This window comes from Cebus imitator, unplaced genomic scaffold (assembly GCF_001604975.1).
Source record: "Cebus imitator isolate Cc_AM_T3 unplaced genomic scaffold, Cebus_imitator-1.0 Scaffold690, whole genome shotgun sequence".
Lineage (NCBI taxonomy): Eukaryota > Metazoa > Chordata > Mammalia > Primates > Cebidae > Cebus > Cebus imitator.
In genome coordinates this window covers 24,624-37,064 of record NW_016108005.1, presented here as the reverse complement: position 1 = coordinate 37,064, position 12,441 = coordinate 24,624, and the positions used below count along the sequence as shown (strand labels likewise).

At 41.9% G+C, this 12,441-nt stretch overlaps 1 protein-coding gene and 1 pseudogene across 1 annotated transcript in view; one reads left to right on the top strand and one right to left on the bottom strand.

Annotated features, from left to right (window-relative positions):
* The window catches only part of MAPK1 (mitogen-activated protein kinase 1), a 101,463-nt gene that overhangs the window by 76,335 nt on the left and 12,687 nt on the right, over positions 1–12,441 (bottom strand). The window lies entirely within an intron of this gene.
* On the top strand, positions 9,261–11,084 carry LOC108296199 (annotated as a pseudogene).

The following is a 12,441-nucleotide window of genomic DNA, read 5'->3' as shown; positions in this document are numbered from 1 at the left end:
GCTTGTGCCTGTAATCCCAGTACTTTGGGAGGCCAAGGTAAGCAGATCACCTGAGGTCAAGAGTTCAAAACCAGCCTGGCCAACACAGTGAAACCCTGTCTCCACTAAAAATACAAAAATTAGCAAGTTGTGGTGGTGCGTGCCTGCAGTCCCAGCTACTCAGGAGGCTAAGGCAGGAGAATCACTTGAACCCAGGAGGCACAGGGTGCAATGAGCCGAGATCGTGCCACTGCACTCTAGCCTGGGCAACAGAGCGAGACTCCGTCTAAACAAACAAACAAAAAAACAGAATTTGAAAGTATACATCTGGGATAAAAAATTGTACGGTGGATGTGGATCCCTTGAGCCCAGAAGTTCAAGATCAGCTTGGGCAACACAGAGAAACCCAGCCTCTACAAAAAATACAAAAAAATTATATGGCATGCACCTGTGGTCCCAGTTACTTAGGAGGGTGAGGTGGTAGGATTACCTGAGCCCAGGAGGTCGAGGCTGCCGTGAGCCATCATCATGCCACTGCACTCCAGCCTGGGCAACAAAGTGAGGCTGTCTCTAAAAAGTTAAAAACAAAAATAAATTAAAAATAGAATGAGGGCCGGGTGTAGTAGCTCATGCCTGTCAATCCCAACACTTTGGGAGGCCAAGGTAGGAGGATCGCTTGAGTCCAGGAGGTCGAGACCAGCCTGGGCAACACAGTGAGACCCATCTCTTTAAAATAAAATAAAAATATAAAAATTTGAAAAAATGAAGCAATATAAATGCCCAACAAATGAGGAACAGTTATATAAATAACCTATTTTTAATAAAATCTATCATTATGTTGATTGTACATGTTGGAGTCAGATATATACAAAGAGAAAAAAATAGGACACAACAGTATGAAATAATCATCAAGTACGTTTAAAACACAAAATAATCCTTGCTGAGAACAGGTTCCGCAGAGCAAAGGGAGCTTTAGCCTGAAATGGGAGGGAGAAAGTAAAACAGTGGGCAGGGCCCTGGAGGAAAGAAGGATGGTAGTGTTTCAAAGGGAAGTAGAGGTTTTGGCTTTGTTTTATTTTTAGGACAGGAGAGTCATCAGCCCCTAGGAATTTGGATGAGATCATCCAGAGATTGTATGGAACACAGAGGACATAAGAACCAAGAACAAAGAGTCAAAGACTTGGGAAAACCAGAGGTGTCTCAGCAAAGTAGTAGATGTAACTTTTAAAAAAGGAAATGGCTTATAACACCAAGTGCTCCCGAAAAAATGAGAATCTTTTGCTTTTCTGAAAAGAATGGCAAAAAAAGGGGGGGGGACAATCTGGTTGGTGAGGAAGGCCCTCAGGAAAAAGCAACCAGTCCAGAAAGATCAAAATCAAGAAAGACTGTACACAGACTGTGCACAGCATCAGTTGAAGAGAGCAAGAGTCGGGGCAGGGGGCGAAGTCTGGCTGTTGTGAGCAGAAGAGGTGGGCACAGAAAGCAGAGTGAGCAGGATGAACTATTCCAGAGAGAACCTGGCTATGAAGGGGAGAGAACAAATGGCACGTATCTTGCAGACTCTGGAGCAGTGCCTAGGAAATTCAGGACTACATTAATTAAAAAGTACTGGATAGAGTATCAAAAACTGATGTTTTCAATAAGTGTCTTGCAGCAAAAGTCTTGTTTTTATTGATTTTAAAAATCTTCCATGGGAAATTGGAGAGATCCTGGTTATAGGATACAGCATTAAAATAACTGGCTGGATAGAGTGGCTCATGCCTGTAATCCCAGCACTTTGGGAGGCCGAGGCAGGTGGATCACCTGAGGCTAGGAGTTTGAAATCGGTCTGGTCAACATGGTGAAACCCCATCTCTACTCAAAATACAAATATTAGCTGAGCATGGTGGTGGGCGCCTATAATCCCAACTACTCGGGAGGCTGATGCAGGAGAATCACTTGACCCCATGAGGTGGAGATTGCTGTGAGTCGAGATTGTGCCACTGCACTCCAGCCTGGGCAATGACAGCAAAGTTCCATCTCAAAAATAAATAACTAATAATAATAATAATAATAATAATAAGCCAGGCATGGTGGCTCATGCCTGTAATCCTAGCACTTTGAGGCCAAGGTAGGAGGAGGACTGCTTGAGCCAAGGAGTTTGAGACCTGCCTGAGCAACATGGCAAGACCCTGTCTCTACAAAAAATAAAAAGTTAACCAGGTGTGGTGGTGCATGCCTGTGATCCCAGCTACTTGGAAGGCAAAGGCAAGAGGACTGCTTGAGCCCAGAAGTTTAAGGCTGCAATGAGCCATGCCATGATAACACCACTGCACTACAGCCTGGATGACAGAGTGAGACCCTGTCTCAAATAAAAACTCAGTAATAAAAAGATCAATACTTCAATTTATGTTTAAATGGTTAAACACAGAATTATCACATGATCCAGCAAATGAAAACCAAGACCACACAGAAACTTGTACACATGTTCATAGCAACATTATTCATAATAATCAAAAGGTGGAAACAAACCAAAGCTCCATCGACTGATAAACGGATAAGCAAAAGGTGGTATATCCACACAATGGAATATTATTCAGCCATAAAAACAGGATGAAGTACTGATAAATGCTACAACAAAGATGATCCCTGAAACATCACGCTAAGTGAAACCACACGTGATACCATTTCTATGAAATGTCCAGACAGGCAAATCTACACAGAAAGTAGATCACTAGTTAACACTGAGAAAGAGGGGGAAAGAGAGAGCAAATAGCTAAAAGGTACACAGTTGGTTTCTTTTTTTTTTTTTGAGACAGTCTCGCTTTGTTGCCCAGGCTAGAGTGCAGTGGCGTGGTCACAGCTTACTGCAGCCTTGACCTGGGCTCAAGCAATTCTGCTCCCTCAGCCTCCTGAATAGCTGGGACTTCAGGGCAATGCCACAATCCTGGCTAACTTTAAAATTTTTTGTAGAAAAAGGTTTCATTATTTTATCCAAGCTGGTCTCAAACTCCTAGGCTCAAGCATATGATACTCCTGCCTCTGCCTACAAAAGTGCTGAAATTACAGGTGTGAGCCACTGTATCTAGTCAAGGGTTTCTTGTTGAGGTGATTAAATTATTCTAAAAATTGACTTTGATGGCAAGTAAACATATCTGTGTATATATTAAAAAACACTGGATTTAAATGGGTGAAATGTTTGTAAATTATATCTCAATAAAGCCTTGGTTCTTTTAAAGTTAAGTTACTGGGGCAAGAAATATACTAGATGAACTTGGAACATATTGTAGTGCCAGGAAGTAAGGTGCTAAAACTTTTTTTACATGTAAATAATTAATTAAGGTACGTCAAAGGGACACAAAAGCCAACTGAAAAAGCTCCCAATGCCAAAAGCTGGAAAAATATAAGCACCAAAATCAAAGTGCCATTGGGATTGTAACCCAAAATGTAAAATTAACATTCACAAGTCCATAGTGATATTAACAAATGGGAAGAGACAATCTCCCAAATAGACGAAGACCAAATAATTTACGTTGATACTCCACCCTCAAGGAGGTGGAATGCAACTCCCTACTCCTTCAGTGTGGGGTACGCTTAATGACTTGCTTCCAGTGAGTACATTATGCAAAGAGGAAAAAACAGTGAGACACCTTGCAAATACCACCTTAGCCAGGTAATCAAGGTCAACAATAACAGTGCTCTGTTGACAGTATATGCCCGTGATGTGATGTGATGTGATGTGATGTGATGGGCACTATCTTTGTGGTCTTCCTCCCCAAAACCCGTAACCCCAGTTTAATCATGAGAAAAACATTAAACAAAGCTGGGCATGTTGGCTTGTGCCTGTAATCCCTGCTACTTGGGAGACTGGGGCATAAAGATCACTTGAGCACAGGAGCTGCAGGCTACAGTGATTATGCCACTATACTCAAGCCTGGGCAACAGAATAAGATCCTGTCTCTAAATTAAATTTTTTAATGAAATAAAAAAATTTTTTTTAAAAGTTAAGCCCTTTTTAGTATTTAAATATATTTATAACAAGTAAAAAAATGTATGAATAACGATATGATTTTAAATTTTTTTGGCTGTTGGCTGGGCGTGGTGGTTCATGCCTATGATCCTATAATCCCAGCACTTTGGGAGTCCATGTGGGTGGATCAGTTGAGTCCAGGAGCATGAGGCTAGCCTGGGCAACATGGTAAAACTTCATCTTTACAAAAATTAGCTGGCTGTGGTGCGTTCCTGTAGTCCCAGCATACTAAGAAGGCTGAGGTGAGAGAATCACTCAAACCTGGGAGGTGGAGGTTGCAGTTAGCCAAGATGGCACAAATAAGGCACAGTGGACCTGTGGAAGGATCCTAAATAAGGAACTAATTTCAACCGTTAGAACCAATTTCAGTGGTGAAGGGCCCCTCCCTATGGTTTTGCTGAAGAACACTTTGTGGTGTGAGGGGTATAGACCATATTTGGAGATGAGGAGACAGCAGAGACAGAAGAAGGGCAAGGAGAACTCACTTCTTCAGCCAAAAGCTAAGGCTGAGCTCTCCTGTCGAGGGGAGACTGCAGTGGTCGCCAGGTAGCACTCTGAGGATCACTGTATCTCAATCAAGCCCATCAAGTTTGTACTTCTGATATGTCTGATAACTTACATGAGTTACGTCAGTTAATAGGTCTGCCAATACTTGGAGATCTAGTCAGAATGCCTGCATGTATATTTTTAAAATTTAGATATATACACACTTATATTGAAGATTAAAGATTCAAAACCCAAAGAATTGCTAGAATATTTTTAAAGAACAGGTGAGATTTATTAGGAATAGACATAGTGATCAAATGGTTTTAGAAGACAGGAACACAACATTAAGCTCCAGTGTACTTATCCCCTTTACAATGTTAATACTTGTGATATGGTATGTAAATATTACCTACCCTTACATAGTAGCAATAGGCTTACCTTTTAACACAGCTTTGCTACAACCAACAGGGTGATATCCACTCTAGGTAGTCCACATTCAGCTTCCAACCATCCCACTAAAATCCCTTCTGTCTTAGTCTGTTTTGTGTTGCTATAACAGAATACCACAGACTGAGTAATTTATAAGAAAAGAAATGTACTTCTTAGATAGTTCTGTAAGCTGTGAAGTCCAAGGTCAAGGAGCCTGCATCTGGCAGAGGCCTTCTTGCTGCCTCATCCCATGGCAAAAGGGCAAGCAAAGGCAGAAGCCTAAGAGACAGAGTAGGGCCCATTTGATTTTACAACAACCTTTTCTGTGATAATGACCTTAATCAATTCATGAGTGCAGAAACCCCATGGCCTAATCACCTCTTACCAGTCCCACCTCTCAGTCAGGGCAGGTTCAGTGGCTCACGCCTGTAATCCCAGCACCTTGGGAGGCCAAAGCCGGCAGATCACAGTGTCAAGAGATGGAGACCATCCTGGCCAACATGGTGAAACGCTGTCTCTAAGCTAAAAACATAAAACTTAGCTGGGCATGGTGGCATGTGCCTGTAATCCCAAATTAAGGCTGAGGCAGAGAATTGCTTGAACCAGGGAGTCGAAGATTGCAGTGAGCCAAGATTGCACCACAGCACTCCAGCCTGGAGACAGAGCAAGACCCTGTCTCAAAAAAAAACAGTCCCACTTTTTTTTTTTTTTTTTTTTTTTGAGACGGAGTCTTGCTCTGTCGCCCAGGCTGGAGTGCAGTGGCGTAATCTCGGCTCACTGCAACCTCCGCCTCCTGGGTTCAAGCGATTCTTCTGCCTCAGCCTTCCGAGTAGATGGGACTACAGGTGCGCGCCACCACACCCAGCTAATTTTTGTATTTTTAGTAGAGACGGGGTTTCATCATGGCCAGGATAGTCTCGATCTCTTGACCTCGTGATCCGCCCGCCTCAGCCACCCAAAGTGCTGGGATTACAGGCGTGAGCCACCACGCCCGGTACAGTCCAATCTTTTAATACTGTCACAATGGCAATAAAATTTCAACAAGAGTATTGGAGGGGACATTTAACTTTTAAATAGCACCCCTAGGTCTGTTTAAGACTTTTAAAAAGCTGGCCAGGTGTGGTGGCTCACACCTGTAATCCCAGCACTTTGGGAGGCGGAGGCAGGCAGATCACAAGGGTCAGCAGTTCAAGACCAGCCTGGCCAACATGGTGAAATCCCGTCTCTACTAAAAATTAGCTGGGCATGGTGGTGGTGCTTGTAATCCCAGCTACTCGGGAGGCTGGGGCAGGAGAATCGCTTGAAGCTGGAAGGCGGAGGTTGCAGTGAGCCAAGACCTCTAGCCTGGGTGATAAGAGCTAGACTCTGTGTCAAAAAACAAAAAAGTACATACTGCATAATTCCCTTTATATAAAATGCAAAATCAGACCAACTAATATACATGTTAGAAGCCACAATAACGGCTACCCTGGTAGGTGAGAGGTAGGTAGTGACCAAAAGGAAGTGAAGGCATGCTTATGAATGCCAATAGTATTCTTTTTGTTTTTTTGAAACAGGGTTTCGCTCTGTCACCTAGGCTGGAGTGCAGTGGTGAAATCACAGCTCACTATAGCCTCAAACTCCTGGTCTCAAGCAATCCTCCTGCCTCAATATTCCAAAATTATGCTTTTCTTCAGCTGCAGGTCTTTCATAAAAACTTTGAATACCACAAAACAATTTGGTAGTTTCACCTAAGGCATTAAAAACATTAAAAAAAGAAAAAACCCAACTTCATATCAACTCCAAGAAAAAAGACAAGAATGTTTTCTATGAGAAAATCTCTGAGACTAGGGAACAAAGTACCTCTCCATCCCCCACAGATAAATCAAGTTGGGCCTTCCCCTACCCTCTCAGTATATAATGATGATCCTTTGGGCACTACTCCTCCCTCCCTCTCCAAGTAGTACTGCAGAACTTGAGGGCAATGCCTGCCTCTCCCACACTTGGGGAGGCTGTAAAGCACTGTCACCTATGAGGTTAACTGCTACTATTGGGCAGTGGCTGAAGTACCCACCACAAGACTGAGGAAAATGGAAATTATTCCAGATGCAACTATGGGATGAGTATCAGTATTTATGAAGTCTAGTCTTAACAATAATTGGGAAATTTATCACGTGGACTTCAAATTCCATTGAAACCCTAGGGAAAGCCTGGGCACAGTGGCTCATGTCTGTAATCCCAGCACTTTGGGAGACTGAGGTGGAAGGATCACTTAAACTCAGGAGCTTGAGACCAGCCTGGGCAACACATCTCACAAAAAATTAAAATTACCCAGGCGTGGTGGTGCACATCTGTGGTCACAGCTACTCAGGTGGCTGAGGTGGGAGGATGGCTGTAGGCCTAGCAGGCTGAGGCTGCAGTGAGCCATGATTGTGCCACTGCACTCCAGCCTGGGCAAAAAAAAAAAATGAGGGGGGGAATAAAAATAAAATATTCTTTAACTTTCAATGTTTAATGTCATTAATTCATTAGTAATGGTAATACATGTGACCACTTGATTTAAGATGCACTTAATTTTAACATTTTCTATGAAAAACAGGTACACTTGGAAAACCATATGGACAGACTTCTAAATTGTAAGATCTCTACTGTATTATCAAAGGCTAAGTTGTAAGATCTCTACTGTATTTATCAAATGAGGTAAGGGCTCTATCTTACTTATTTTTATCTCAGAAAGTGCTTAACACGCTATTTACTGAAAAGAGTCACTATCACTTTAGCTGGCAAACATCCACTGCTGATTGATGGTACATCAAACACACAGGGCACAAGACCCATCAAAATAATCTCTCCACCTCCACCCAGTAGGATGGCTACTCTTACCAAAAACAAAAACAAAAAAACAAAAAAAAAAAAACGGGTGAGGGAAAGAAAGAAAATAAAAAGTGTTGGTGAGGTTGTGGAGAAACTGAAATCCTTTTTAGTGGGAATGTAAAAAGGTGCAGCCACTTTGTAAACAGTATGGGAGACTGAGGTGCAAGGATCACTTGAGCTCAGGAGTTTTTGGTTCCTCAAAATTAAACAAAGAATTACTGTATGATCCAGTAATGCCTTTCTATGTTCCTACCCAAGAGAAACAGGGTCCCAAAGAGACAGCTGTAGACTTATATTCCTAGCAGCATTATTCACAATAGCCAAGAGGCAAAAACAACCCAAGTGTTCATCAACAGATGAATGGTGTGTATATTTACAATGGACTATTGTTCCACCTTAAAAAGGAAATTGTGACACATGCTACAACATGGATGAACCTTAAGGATATTATGGTAAGTGAAATAAGCAAATCATAAAAAGACAAATATTGTATGATTCCACTTATATGAGGTACCTAGAGTAGTCAGAGAGTAGTCAACGAGAGAGAAAGAATGATGGTTGCCAGGGGCTTGAGAGAAGGGGAAATGGAGAGTTGTTATTTAATGAGGATAGAGTTTTTCAGCTTTGTATGATGTAAAGAGCTCTGGAACCTGGTTGCAAAATGTGAATCTACTTAACGCTACTGAACGATACACCTAAAAATAAGATGGTAAAGTTTATGTTTTATACATACATATATATATATATATCTCCTACCTTAATTTTTTTAAAAGGCTCCATGAAGTTATCTATGCACATAGGTGTCCAGCCTATATCGCACAGTCATTCACTCCAATGCTTTATTTTCTACCCTATCCTGGGGCACATAAAAATTGCTCTTAGGATTACACAGTGATTTAGTTAATGTAGTTATTTCAAGACTCAAAAGACATGATCCCTGTTTCACCAGAGTAAAATGAGATTCTGAGAAGTTACAGGACATGCTCTAAGTCACCCAGTCATTAGTGCCAAATCTCAATTTTCAAATGCAGTTACTAATTTGATAAATGAGACATGTTACCTGCTATTCTTAAAAGGCTTATAGTTTAGTGAGGAACTTATTACTTTCTTCATTCATGTATTCGAGTAATATAGGTAAATGAAACAAAAAGTGAAGAGAAGATGAAGACTATTATGGGGATGGCACAGAGTTAGCCAGCCTTATTTCTGTTACACATTTGGGGAAACAGACCTAGACATGAATCTGCCTGATTCAACAAATATTTACTGAGAACCTACTACATACGGTATGTATACAAGGTGCTGGGGATACAGCAGAGAACAAAGTCCCTGCTCTCAAAGAACGAGAACGGTCTTTTTATTCATCTTTAGGTGTTTTTTGTTTTGTTTTGTTTTTGAGACAGAGTTTCACTGTTGTTGCCCAGGCTGGAGTGCAATGGCACGATGCTGGCTCACTGCAATCTCTGCCTCCAGGGTTCAAGTGATTCTCCCGCCACCTCCCGAGTAGCTGGGATTATAGGCATGTGTCACCACACCCAGCTAATTTTGTATTTTTAGTAGAGACAGGGTACCTCTTACCTTACCATAACCTAAGGCCACCTGGCATAAAATCCCTTGCACACATTCAGATTGGCATGCTTTTACAGTGACCTCTGTTCCTACAGCATCCTTTCTTCTCTTGAGTTAAGGGTGAAGAGCTCCTCTTTCTTTCCCATCTGTGATCTCACAATATGTACAACTGCATCAGAGACAATGGAGGCTCAATATAGGCAAGAGGAGTGTTCCTTATTCCTTCTATGGGGCCTTCCTCCAGTGAGTATCTCTTCTAACACTGTCAATCATATCCAACAGAAAAAGAGATCTCTCCATTGGTACAAAAACCTACAGCTCCCTCTTTGAGGAAGACACGGTTGCAGTTGTTGCAAATTGTGGATCCACACGCTCCTGCTCCTGACTCACCCTCTCGCCAAGGAACAAACTGGTCAGGAAGCCGCGCAGCAGCCATGGCTTTTAAGGATACTGGAAAAACACCCGTGGAGCCAGAGGTGGCAGTTCACCAAATCTGAATCACTCTAACGAACCACAAGGTAAAATCCCTGGAGAAAGTGTGTGCTGACTTGATCAGAGGAGCAAAAGAAAAGAATCTCAAAGTGAAAGGACCAGTTCGAATGCCTACCAAGTCTCTGAAAATCACTACAAGAAAAATTTCTTGTGCTGAAGGTTCTAAGACGTGGGATTGTTTCCAGATGAGAATCCACAAGCAATTCATTGACTTGCACAGTCCTGAGGTTGTTAAGCAGATTACTTCCATCAGCACTGAACCAGCAGCTGAGGTGGAAGTCACCATTGCAGATGCTTCAGTCAATTATTTTAATAAATTGGTTATCAGTTGTTAAAAAACAACAACAAAAAAACCCTACAGCTCCTAAGACTTTGACTCTCACTGCTTCTCAAATAAAAATTCTCCAGTTTAGTTCTAATTACCACTCAAATGCTGTTAGACCTTTAGACCTGTGGCAGGTCACTACTCCTGCCTAGGTCTGTTTATCCATCTTCATACAGAGAAATAATTGTGCCTTATCTATCCTACGGAAGTGTGAAGAGGTTTGATGTGACAGCAGTGAAAGCAATTTAAGAAGTACAAAGTGCTGTATAAAAGAAGACATTTTCATAATTATTCTGCTTTCACATGCCATCTTTATTCCAATGATATCAAAGTACCTACCAAAGCACAGATTAACTCTTGTATATGTAAGCAACGGTGCAAGTCTGTCACCTGCCACACAAATAGAGTCTCTCTACTCCCACCAAACACACCATTTTTTTTTTCCTTATTTCAATTTCATCTGCAACTGGCAGACCTTAGGGCTACTGTGGCATCTGGGGCCCTTCTGAATGGAATCAAAGAAGCCACAGCAATGAAGGGGGGCCTAAAAGAGAAACCCTGGCTTTCAAGAAGCCCGCCAGAGCAGAAGAGCATCTAACTACAGCTCCAAATGTATGACAAACACAGAGTATCTACAGAGGCTACTGCTGATCAGATGTAGGGAGCTGACGTAATGACTCTACAGGCCAGGATCACATCTTACTAATCTTGTATTCTTCTTCCCCATAATATGGTATCTGTTTTCATGTTGTGATAGCCACTGAACATTCACTGAATTAATCCTCATAAACAACTTCCTAGATATCTACTAGAAAATTAGATTTCCTAGACATGCCTGGAAATCTAATTTTCTCTCACCTTTGGAAATTCCAAATCTAAAAGGAATACTGCTAGAGAAAATTCACAATCACCTGAAATGGGCGATTTATGGATACAAATGACTCTGAGGGCATACAGAAAAAAACAGAAGTTATCTGTCCAACTTCCCTTCTAATGTTCTAGTTTCTTCAGTATCTCCATGTTTGAGAACCAGTGAACTACATGAAGACAGTCTGTAAGTCAGTTGCAAAATTCTAGGTTACAGGGGATACAATCACCGAAAGAATTTAAGTCTGGCCAGGAAGATTAGTGTTAAGAATAATATAATAAAATGCTCTCAACTTGTTTTCAGTAATTTAGAAACCTAGAGGAAAGACCCTGCCAGATTCAGGACATGCAAAAACTGTAGGCAAGGCTTTAAGCAAAAAGCTACTGAAAAGAGGAAGATAATTTCTTGCAGTCTCACAGTGCTAAGGAGACAAAAATAGTAACTGAAGATCAATCAGGGGTTTAAGAGCCTTAGTAAACATAAACACCTCAGGTTCTCAGAATCCATGGACGGCTACACTTCTAGAAGTGAAGGGGAAGAAAAGTCAGAGGGATACAAAGCCATATAAATACTGCAACCAAGCCTCAAATCAGCTCATTCCCTAACTGAATTATGGTTATCTGTCACCACTGTATCTGCCTATCAGTGAGTATAGTAACTGTCTCTGGAGAAAAATGTCACCTAGGGCATCCACAATTTTCATACACAGTATCCAGCATTTACTTGAATATTACGAAGCATACAAGGAAAGAGAAACAAGAAAAAAGAGACAACAGAAACAAATCCACAGTGACCAGTTACTATTTACTGAAGACGGTCTTCGTTTTTTTTATTTTTATTTATTTATTTTTGTTTTTGAGACGGAGTTTTGCTCTTGTTACCCAGGCTGGAGTGCAATGGCCCAATCTCAGCTCACCGCAACCTCCGCCACCTGGGTTCAGGCAATTCTCCTGCCTCAGCCTCCTGAGTAGCTGGGATTACAGGCGCGTGCCACCATGCCCAGCTAATTTTTTGTATTTTTAGTAGAGACGGGGTGTCACCATGTTGACCAGGATGGTCTCGATCTCTTGACCTCATGATCCACCCGCCTCGGCCTCCCAAAGTGCTGGGATTACAAGGCTTGAGCCACCGCGCACGGCCAATTTTTTTATTTTTTATTTTTCTTTTTGCGAGCAAAGTAGCTTTGGATGAAGATGATCTTTAAAATAGCTGTAATTGGGCCAGGCGGTGGCTCTTGCCTGTATTCCCAGCACTTTGGGAGGCTGAGGTGGATGGATCACCTGAGGTCAGGAGTTCCAGAACTGCTTGGCCAACATAAACCCCTTCTCTTTCACAAATACAAATTTTCACTGAGCGTGGTGGCAGGCACCTATGATCCCAGCTACTCCAAAGGCTGGGGCAGGAGAATCACTTGAACCCAGGAGACAGAGG